Here is a 10,574-nt window from a genome sequence, read left to right on the forward strand (position 1 = left end):
ACACATTCATGTGTATGTGTGTGTGCACGCACACACACTTGTGTGGCAAATTCCAGAGGTGCCATCCTGTTAGGCTGCGATAGGTTGCAATGGATTGCTTTGACGTCACTTCAACACCAGATGGAAATAAAATCCCAACCGCCCAGCCTCGCCTTGTCCTGTATTTTGTCAGAACAAAGGTGGCAACCCTAGTTGGACTTCAGTTCGCAGCAACAGCGCCTTTCGCCAATGGCCCATGGAGAGGGATGGTGGGAGTTGGAGTACGATACGATACGATGCGATATCTTTATTGTCATTGTCCCTTGCAGAACAATGAAATTGAAAAACTACATAAAACTACCACAAAACTACAAAAAACTACATAAAACATTCAAAAACCCTTAAAAACTCTAAAACCCCATTTTAAAATACACTATACTACATAGACCCCTTATGCTGCGTTTAGAACCAGAATTGCATTAGCGTAGAAACTGTTTTTCAGGCGGCTAGTCCTGGCCTTTATAACCCTATACCTTCTTCCAGAAGGCAGAAGCTGAAAGAGATCATTTCCGGGGTGCGTGCTATCATGTGCTATCTCTGCCGCTTTCTTATATATATGGGCAACTGCAGGGTTCCCCACTCCTGCTCTGAGGTGATGCCCTCAGCTCCTTGAGGAGAAGCTGCAAATCTCAGCGAAGGATTCATAGAAAGAGTGGGAACGGCCAGCTTTTCTCTACGTTCTCCTCCCCCCCTCTCCAAAAGCGTTCTTTGTCAGTTTAAAAACTGTGGATCCTATGTACGTTTACTCAGAAGTTAGTGGAGTTGTGTTTTATGGGTCTTGTGGCCAGGAAACTATGCATAGAGTAGTACATGGGAAGGCTGAAGGAACTGGGTATGCTTAGCTCAGAGTTGAGATGTGATGCCACTCTTCAGATGCCCTTGTCGTGTAGAGAAGAGCAAATGGACTTGTTCTTTGCTGCCACAGAGAGCAACAGACCTAAGGTGAATTTCAGTTGAACAGTAGGAGACAGTTCTTTATAACAAGGGCAGTTCAACAATGGGATCAATTACCTGGAGAGATCAGAAGACTTCATGACTGGATGTCATCAAGCAGAGGCTGGACATGTTTTTCCCTCTAGATTTTCTGCTTAAAACATGGTGTTGGATTAAATGGCCTCCAAGCCTCTCCCGCCTCCTTCCCAACTCTCTGGTTGTTTTTGTTTATTTCTGTGTTTCTATGCTGCTTTTCTGCCACCAAATGGCTCTCCAGGAAGTTTACAATCGGTGCTAAAAAGAAATCATATGTAAACAATCAATATCACTGAACAATACTGTCTAACAAACAAATTAAAATAGACATCCAGTTATGAAGGACAGCAGCAGTTAAAACCATCCTCAAAATTCAAAACAGGAGAGCAGGATGCATAAAATAACTGCTTAAGGAGACCTTTTAAAAAGGCTGCTTTTAAAAGCTTTTTGAAAGGTTGCTATGGTTACGTCTTTTTTACACTACATAATAACCACATATTCAGGTGCTCCTGAATACATATGCATAGTCTCAAGTATGGAATGGGTTTTTCATTCCCTAAACAGTGCTTCCCTGTCTATGTCTTCTTCTTCTTTGGCAATCATTCAGAGGCAAGTAAGATTGTCTTCCATAAACATAAACACAGTTTTAACAATGAGTCTGTAAGTGACTGTGGAGGCCAATTCTGGATCCACACGACCAGAATCCACAGTGGGGAAATTAGTTTCCAGGCAGGAGTTTATCACAGTGTGGATTTGCCAAGCATTTCTTCCTCTTAGCACTTTTCTCCTTTGTCTCCTGAGTTCGAGTGTCTTCAAAGCCCATGACACCTTTGGTAAAGGCTGTTCTCCAACTGGAGCGCTCGCAGGCAAGTGTTTCCCAATTGTTGGTGTTTATACTACATTTTTAAAAATTTGCCTTGAGACAAATTTTGTTGACCACCAGCGTTACTCTTTCCATTTTTAAGTTCAGAATACAGTAATAGTTGCTTTGGAAGATGATAATCAGGCATCCATACAACATGACCAGTCCACCAAAGTTGATGTTGAAGAACCATTGCTTCAACACTGGTGATCTTTGCTTCTTCCAGTACACTGGTATTAGTTTGCCTGTCTTTCCAAGTGATGTGTAAAATTTTTCGGAGGCATCGTTGATAGAATATTTCGAGGAGTTGGAGATGGCGTTTATAAGTGGTCCATGTTTCACAAGCGTACAGTAAGGTTGGTAGTACAATAGCTCTGTAAACAAGCATTTTGGTTTCCCTGAGAATGTCCCAGTCCTCAAACACTCTGCACTTCATTTGGGAGAAAGCTGCACTCGCAGACTCAGGCGGTGCTGGATTTCAATGTCAGCCCTTGTGGAAAGATAACTGCCCAGGTAGCAGAAGTGATCGACATTTTCCAATGTTACACCACTGAGTTGGATCTGTGGTGCTGCAGAGGGGTTATTTTGTACTTGTTGCTGCAGCACTTTGTGGTTTTTGTGTTTTTGTTTTGTCTGTGTACTATGACATCTGTTGATGTGTGAAGCAGAAGGGCCCAGAGTCATGCTCCCAGTCACCTCCCCAATACATATGGAAGCAAAAGTCTCCTCTTTTCTATGGCATAATTATGACTAAATGTTGATCAGCTATACAGACAGGGAGATTTACAGTGCAATGAATACATGTTTGCTCAGAAGTAAGCCCCATTGAGTTCAATAGCACTAAGATTCTGTTTAGGGGGAAATAATGGGTTTCTTGCAGTTCTTTGAAGATCTTCGTTTATAATGTTGCCATGTAGAAATGTGGAGTAGAATACATAACCTATACAAACTTCATAGCTCCAAAGAAACATAATTGATGTGTGCTTCCTCTCACCTGTTCAAATTCACCTGCTCGTATCATGGGGGAGCTTGGTCCCTCTCAGGAAGCTGAATTGGAGGTATGTTCCCCCTCAACTCCACTGAAACTAGAAGTCTGGGACTTACAGTGCAATCCTATGTGTATCCAGACCTGTTCAATGGGACCTTATTTCCAGGTGAGTGATAGAGGGTTACAGCCTTAGAAAGCTCATCTTCATCCTCCGTGGTCTGTCCAAACCGCTTCCAAATGGTTTCAGAACGTTGAATAACTGAACAAAGCATAAATAGAATATTGCAGGCACTGATAACAAGATTCAACATTTTCTGAGATAGGATCTGGAGGAGCTAAATCTTGCCTTTCAGGGAAATTCCAGGGCCCCATCACTCCCAGTGAAACAATAAGGAGCCTCATATGCACTGCTCTGGTAAGGCCTAGTGAGGATGACTTGTTTCTTAGAAGATGCCATTGTACCAGTATACTAAGTTTTAATCTCCTTAGCTACCACAGGGAGAGGAGAACAATTAGGAGATATGAGAATGCCATAGGGACAGTGTAAATCTCTTTATATTTCTTTTTTTTAATGTTCTGTGTTGGTTTTTTATGCGGATTTTGATTTCTTTTTATGCTTTATATGTTTTCATCTTGGTTGTATTAATCTGGTTTTCAATTATGCTTTGATGTGTTTGAACGTGCTGTTATATTGTTTTGTGAATTGCCCAGAGGCCTTGTTTTAATGGGTGGTATATAAATGTCAAAATTTAAATTAAAACAAATTAAATAAAATAAAGCCTGACATGCTAGAAGCTAAATCCTGGCTGGAATCAGGTCCTAGACAAGTTCTTATTTCTGCTCACTGATGCCGCAGGACACCCAGCTCGCTCAACTGTTTGAAAAATGCTCCAATGTCAAGTAATCTTTTGAGGGAGAACCACTCTTCTCCTCAGGCCGTAGCAATGATTGTTGGGATCACTGCAGCTTCTTAGGGCTGCCACTATACTCAAACTGTAAATGGACAAAAATGTATAAGCTTCTGCCTTTTTCCATATTTTTAGGATTCTGTTGAGAGAGTAATGCCAGGATCAAATATTTATAGGGGCACTGCTAACAAATTCACCCAAAGTGTCATTAAGGGTTCCCTGGAACGTGGCAAGGCTCTTAGCTGGATTGGGTGGTTCATTGTCAAATGTACATTCTGGGAGCTTTTCCTTTTGCATGGAGCAAAGCAATCATTTTTATAAACTAAAGTGTCTTGAATCAATCTGTTTCCCGCCCCCCTCTCTTCCAGTTGACTTGCTTCCTTTCCTTCTAGCTACTGTAGGGTAGAGAATCCTGCTTTTGATAGGGGCTGCCCTACTTTCAGGCAAGCTGCCACTTTTTTAGTTTTTTCCTAAGGTAGGACAGGCAGCCAATTATGCTATCTTTGGCAAGTGCTGGTGTGTGTATCTGTGTGTCCTACTTTATCAGGCATCTGTACCTGTTCTGACTAAAGGAACACTTTTTCTCATCAGGAGTCTGTGTGGTTTGTGGAGATTGAACAGCCTGTATCTGCCCTGGCTCCGCCTTTTAAGCCTAGTTAAGGAGTTGGTGTGTTTCTCAATTCATGGAGCACTGGTCATACCTATGAGAAATTGAGCACATTAGTATCAGGCAAGAAGGAGACAAACAGTAGTCCTGGAATACAGCAGGCCACGGCTTTTATCTGATTAACTACAGAAAAATCAATTTATGTCAGCGGCTGTGTGAAAGAAAAAAGGATGGGGAAGACAAGGAGTTTGATGTCTGTGCTGCCTGCATGACTGGCCTGGCTCTCCATGGCACAATTGCCTTCAAGCCTACTGCCTATACCAGTTGATGGGAATCACTGTCCTGTTTGCCATAAGCATCTAGTTGACCTCTGGAAACAGAATGCTGAACTAGATTGGCTTTTTGTCTGATCCAGCAGGGCTCTTCCGATGTACATATATTCAACAAAGAAGCTCTGTGTGTGTGTGGTGAAAGGGGTCACAATTCAGTGGAATTCAATGTTGTGCTAATATGATTGTTCCATCAGTGCAAGCATTTCTGAAACAAATCTCTCCTTCCCTGTGCATTGTTCTTGGGGTTCTCCCAAACCTCCAGAATAGATTTGGGGAAGGAGAAAAGGCTCATTGCACTAGTGGAAGTCCTTGCACAGGCTTCCACTACTGCACCAAGTTTGTTGAATCTGGCCCGCTCTGGTGGAGCACATAGTTCAGCCACAGCACATTCTGGTTCCCACAGCTGCCTAGAACCTGCAGAGTGGTCCTCAGCCACCCCCTTCACCCCAATTTGTTTACAGGTGCCTAGCATGTTAGCACAGGTGTCTTGCTTCAGCATCAATGAGCCTTAATCTCCCATCCCTTACTGTTCCACCTGTGATGAAATCTATTATCAGTAATAATTAATGCCACATTTTAACTGAAAGGCAATAACACAAAGACGGTGTACATGCCTCTCCACTGCCATTTAGGACAGCTTGAAACCATTCCTTCCTGGCACTCAGTAGAACAACTGGCTACAGACTAGAATATCTTGACAGCGTCAGAAGATAGATGGGTCCCACTGTCCACCTGGTCTGAATATGACCAAGCTAGTGGTCTTATTGGCCTTATATAGTTGCTCATATGTGTTCACAGCACACCGGACATATGCAAAATATGAATGAGGCATCTCACCTACTTTAACAGTGTATATTGTCTTGAAGTGAAATGAATACAAGCAGAGCTGGATTGAAGTATTTCCTTTTCAGACATGGTTTGTTTGTTTGTCAGAATTGAGTCCTAAGTAAAAAATAAGAATCGGAACCAAATAGTAACTGGCATTTCTAATAGCTGACAAAATGTATGAACATAGGAAGCTGCCTTACTCTGAGTCTGACCATTGTTCTTTGTAGCTTAGTTTTGTTTGACTTCCTAGATTTCCAGATGGGGCATTTCCAGCTCTACCTGGAGATGCCATGGATTGAATCAGGGTAAGAGGCACCTAAGAGATTGTCCCTTCAAGTCCGATGCAGAAGGGATTTAACCACGATTGCCTCTATTAAAAGTTCACCATGGTTCCCACTTATCAAAATGGACCACATCCGAGCTAGTTATCTGACAAAGCTCCCACTTGCCGTACTAAGAATCGCTTTTACAGAAATATGATTCCAGTCGATGCCCTCAGCAGTGGTGGATGGTCGGTACAGCAAAGTACAGTACAAAGAGAGACTTTGTCTGTGTGGGCAACCTTGCATAGAGGACCTATACCACTATTTATTGCAATGCCCGCTATATATAGAACCAAGAGACCGATTTATAAAACCCCTGCTTACGATTGGAACACACTCAAACAGGGCGGAAAGGGTGATATGGCTGCTGAGTGATACTGAGGACTTCGTAACTTATAAAGTAGTACTATATGTGTTGGCAGCTAAAAAGATCAGGAGAAAAGAACTAGATAAAATAGCGGTCAATTGCAAAAGTGATTCGGACATTTAAGCTGGCACATTCTATCTGAGAACCCCCTGCTATTATATCGTTTGCAACAAATAATTTCCAGGAGACGTGACCGTGGTTCATTGTGTTTGCAGTGCCTGATGTTTTTATGGTTTTTATGGTTATTTGTTATTTTTCTTTTTGTTTCCTTTGTGAATGATGTCATGACCTTTGGCTAGTGCAATAAAGTTTATGACGATAATGATGAAACAGGGACCTTCTGCATGCAAAGCAGATGCTGTACTATTGAACTTTGAATTTCATGTAGCACGCCTGTAGTTTTTATCCCCTATGTGGATAAATGCAGCTTTGTTTTGATTTTATATGCACAGCAGAGTCAAGAAAGGCAAAGGCTGGGTTTTTAAGACAACATCATTCATTCATTCATTATATTTGTATGCTGCTTTTCCACAAAAAAGATCATCATGCTCAAAGCTGCTTGCAACAAAGAAATTTCAAACAAACACTGCAAAAACAATTTCATAATAACATAGCAAACAACACAGCACATCAAATGACAGCAAAGCAGTAACATAGTAACAATTTAATCATAATTTAGCAAAACAATAGCAAATATACAAAAAAAACCCTGATATTATAAATAGAACTATAACAACATGCAGCATACAACAGTAAAAATAACAAGGGAGCTTCACAGTTTCACCTTATTCCTAGAAGCACCACTCCCTTACCTTTTCCTCTTCAGCTGCACAGAGTTTTGCATCATTTGAGATTACAAGTTGTCAGCTTCATGATGCAAAAGAAATGTGCAGCATGACAGTTACTCATTAGGGGACTCCTGGAACACAGTCTAATCATCAACATATATCACTGTTCTCACTGCATATTTATTAAGGTGTTTTAAAATGTCTATATTTGCTGTTGGCAAACCCTCCAAGGGCTGCATGCCAGTAGTGACCGTGACCAAGGTAAAAGTTGGTGTGGGCAGTGTTTGTGCATGCACACACACATGCAGACAACACAAACAGATATCCACACACAAGCAGGTGAATAGGGACACACATGCAGACAGGCATTTCAGCTCTAATGGGTCAGACAACCTATTTTTGCTTCTCAGGACAGTGGCAAGAAGAGTGACCCACTCGGGATAAGAGACCTCACTGGGGGCTTCTTGCCCAAGGGCCTCCCAAAATCTGGAGCTGACACTTATCCATGTGCTTATCTGCCCATGTGTACTTACCTCAACTGGGTCTCAGTTCATGCCATGTTAAACTGAGATGGTGTGGTTAGTTATTGATTGATGGCTACTGCCTGCCTCTGTCAACCTGTCATGTTGATCATGCCTGCTTTCCACAGGACAGGTGCAGAGTCTTTCATTCCTACCAGTCTTTTGAATCTTGCCGCATTTATGCCTGGGATATAATTGGATATCAGTTCTGAGTTTACTTAGATTGAGAGATGGCTAAATATTTGAATCTGCATTTTTATTGCTGAGCGGGCATTTGAACATACATTTCCCCCATGCTGCTCAGTGCTGAACTCAAACTGGTCTGCCATGCTGACCTTTGTAAAGAATGTTATCCCTTAAGCATCTCTCATAGGCAGAGACATTCCAAATTGGCTTCCATTTTTAAACTTCATACTGCCTTTTCTAGCTATCTTTGCAAAATTCTGGCCTTTCACCAGAAGTTCTTGGCCTTTAGGATTTATTCTGAGGATTTGTGGCTCACATTTTAGACATTGTCTGGTCTAACGTTAGAGGAGGAATTTGGCACAATTGGGTACTCCCCAAGCTGAAGAAGTTGACTATTAGCGCTTTAAGCGATTGTCTGCCTTTAATCGCCCTATCTAATCCCCAGAATCCACATCATGTGCCAGTTTCTTCTGCCAGGCTAATATTTCAGGTAATGGGGGTACATGCAAGAATAGCAAAGGTAGAAGCCTGCAACATCACTGCATAGGGAGGGAGGTCCCCTGGCAGAAAAGGTACCTGTTATTTCCAAGGTGTTGCATAAAATGTCAGAAGATGTGTGTGAGAAGCTGGTGAACAGACCCATCCTGGAGTAATTGCAACAATGTGCATGTACTGTAACATCTGAAGTTCCTCACTGGCAATAGGTGTAGAATAAATGGATAGGAATATATCTGTTTGCTGGATTTATGCTAGGGTAAATTCTATACATTTCTTTTTATAGTTCTACTGAATTAGAGCATAGGGAAACCGGCTAACTCTTCTGGGAATGCTATTCAGCACAGGCAAATCTATGTGGCCTTTTCTGTCCTGCATTCTGGGCATCCAGTAAGAGGGTCAGGTAATGCCAATGCTGCTTCTAGTCAACGTTATTGATGTAGTTCACCTATCCCCCAGAGCATATACTGCAACGCACCAATTCCTAGGCATTAACTAAACATTTTTAGAACTTTATTCCCACTAAATTCCTAACAACCCTAACCCTGTTTCATTTCTTGATTCTGAACCAGATCAATTTTATTTTAAGAAGTCTTTCTGGTACACCCAGGAAACCCAATGACACACTCCCCCTTTGGAAACAGCCTAAGTCAACCATATCTTACAACTGTGCACAAAAAAAATGTGCAGTTTGGAACAATCCCTTTAAACAGCTTATTCCCAAGGATCCATTTAGACACTTGTTTTTGTCTGCTTGCATTAGAACGTATTAAAGTATCCCAATAGTACATTAAGTAGTTAACACGTGTTGTCTAAATTATACTCTTCCAGGAGATGCAAGTTCTAGTTACCATGTGCGCAACAATTTTTTTCAAATAGCTGAATGCTGAGTTAAAGTGATCAGATCTTCACTTCTCTCTATTGGCTGCCATTCACATTCATTGCAAAACTTATTTACTTAGTATTTTCATGGCATTCCCCTACCCTGCTATTTTGGTCCTTTATTCTGATATATCCCTGCAAGAGACATTCACCATCACTACTCTGTCACCCATGTTCACCCCCAAAGTTTCCTGATCGTTTCTCTCTCTGGTTATCAGTGTGCTGGAATTCCTTTTTAGATGATCTGTGATGGAATTATTATATCTGTATCTGTCCCCTGACCATAATCACATAGTTTTAAAAACTACATGGCCTCAGTTATGACCTTCATTACATTTATTTGTGCTCTTTGTCATTTTACCTTACACTGCCATAGCCTTTTTATGCTATCTTGGGTATATTGATCAGTTATGTGTTCAATAGATAAAGAAAATAAGAGTAAGAAAACAGAGGTGCAATCAGGGACATATATACCGAACACATTTTCCAGAATGGTAGTTGTGGTAATTGCTTGAAAACAACTGGAAAGGGTCTTGTTGTTACACTTTAAACTCTAAACCATTTATTAAGGCACAAAGCTCTATGGATTAGAGTCCACCTCCTCAGATGCAACAAGCCTTATCCTCAGGTACTCTTCTTGTTTGCCATCCCAGAAAGCATCTGGTTTAACAGATAGGCTCTAAAACCTACTAAGTGTTGTGTTTCTCAACGCTATCCATATATATATAGACTCTGCGCTTTAATGAATGTGCTATATACTTTTATATTTTAAACAAAAATGATGCTTGCTGGTGTCAACCATGCTACCAATCTCTTTGTTGTAAATATACATCTTTGATGACAGTGAGGTGGCACATAGCATTGTTTATTCATCAGCACAGGAAGAAATGTGGAATGATTGGCAGCCCTGAAGGGCAGAGACAATTTTATTTCCTTTCATCTTTAGGATGCAGGTGAATTGGGAAAGTAGGTTCCCTGTTTTCATCCCTCGTCTAAAGTAGGTTCCCTGTTTTCATCTTTAAGAGGAAAGGGCCATTTTATGGCAAATCTTTTGCTGACATTTCTTAATTATATCCAGCATGACGCCCAGAGGAACTGCAGAACTGTTTTGAAGTGTTGGTGCAGTGGGAGGTAGTCCAGAGAGCAGCCCAGTCACCAGATGTCTCCTGCCTTTTTCTTGAGAAGGTCTGTGGTTGCTCAAGGGCATTCTGAACTCTTGTTTTGGCCATAGGGAGAGGCTACCTGCTTGTCTGTCGGAGTCTGTCGTACAGATGCAGAATGACACAGGTGTGCATAACAAGTGCTGCTGAATGTAACAGGAGCTTTACAAATGTGGCCTTTTATTCTCCAGAATTACATTTTTAAAAGAGAAGCAAGAATTAAGGGCCAAGGGAACAATGCTGGTTGCGCTCGCTCGCTCTCTCTGCTGGCAAAATCAGCCACCCTGCACAACAGTTAAACCAATGTATACTGTTTCTC

Source organism: Podarcis melisellensis, assembly GCF_964234715.1.
Source record: "Podarcis melisellensis genome assembly, chromosome: 2".
Lineage (NCBI taxonomy): Eukaryota > Metazoa > Chordata > Lepidosauria > Squamata > Lacertidae > Podarcis > Podarcis melisellensis.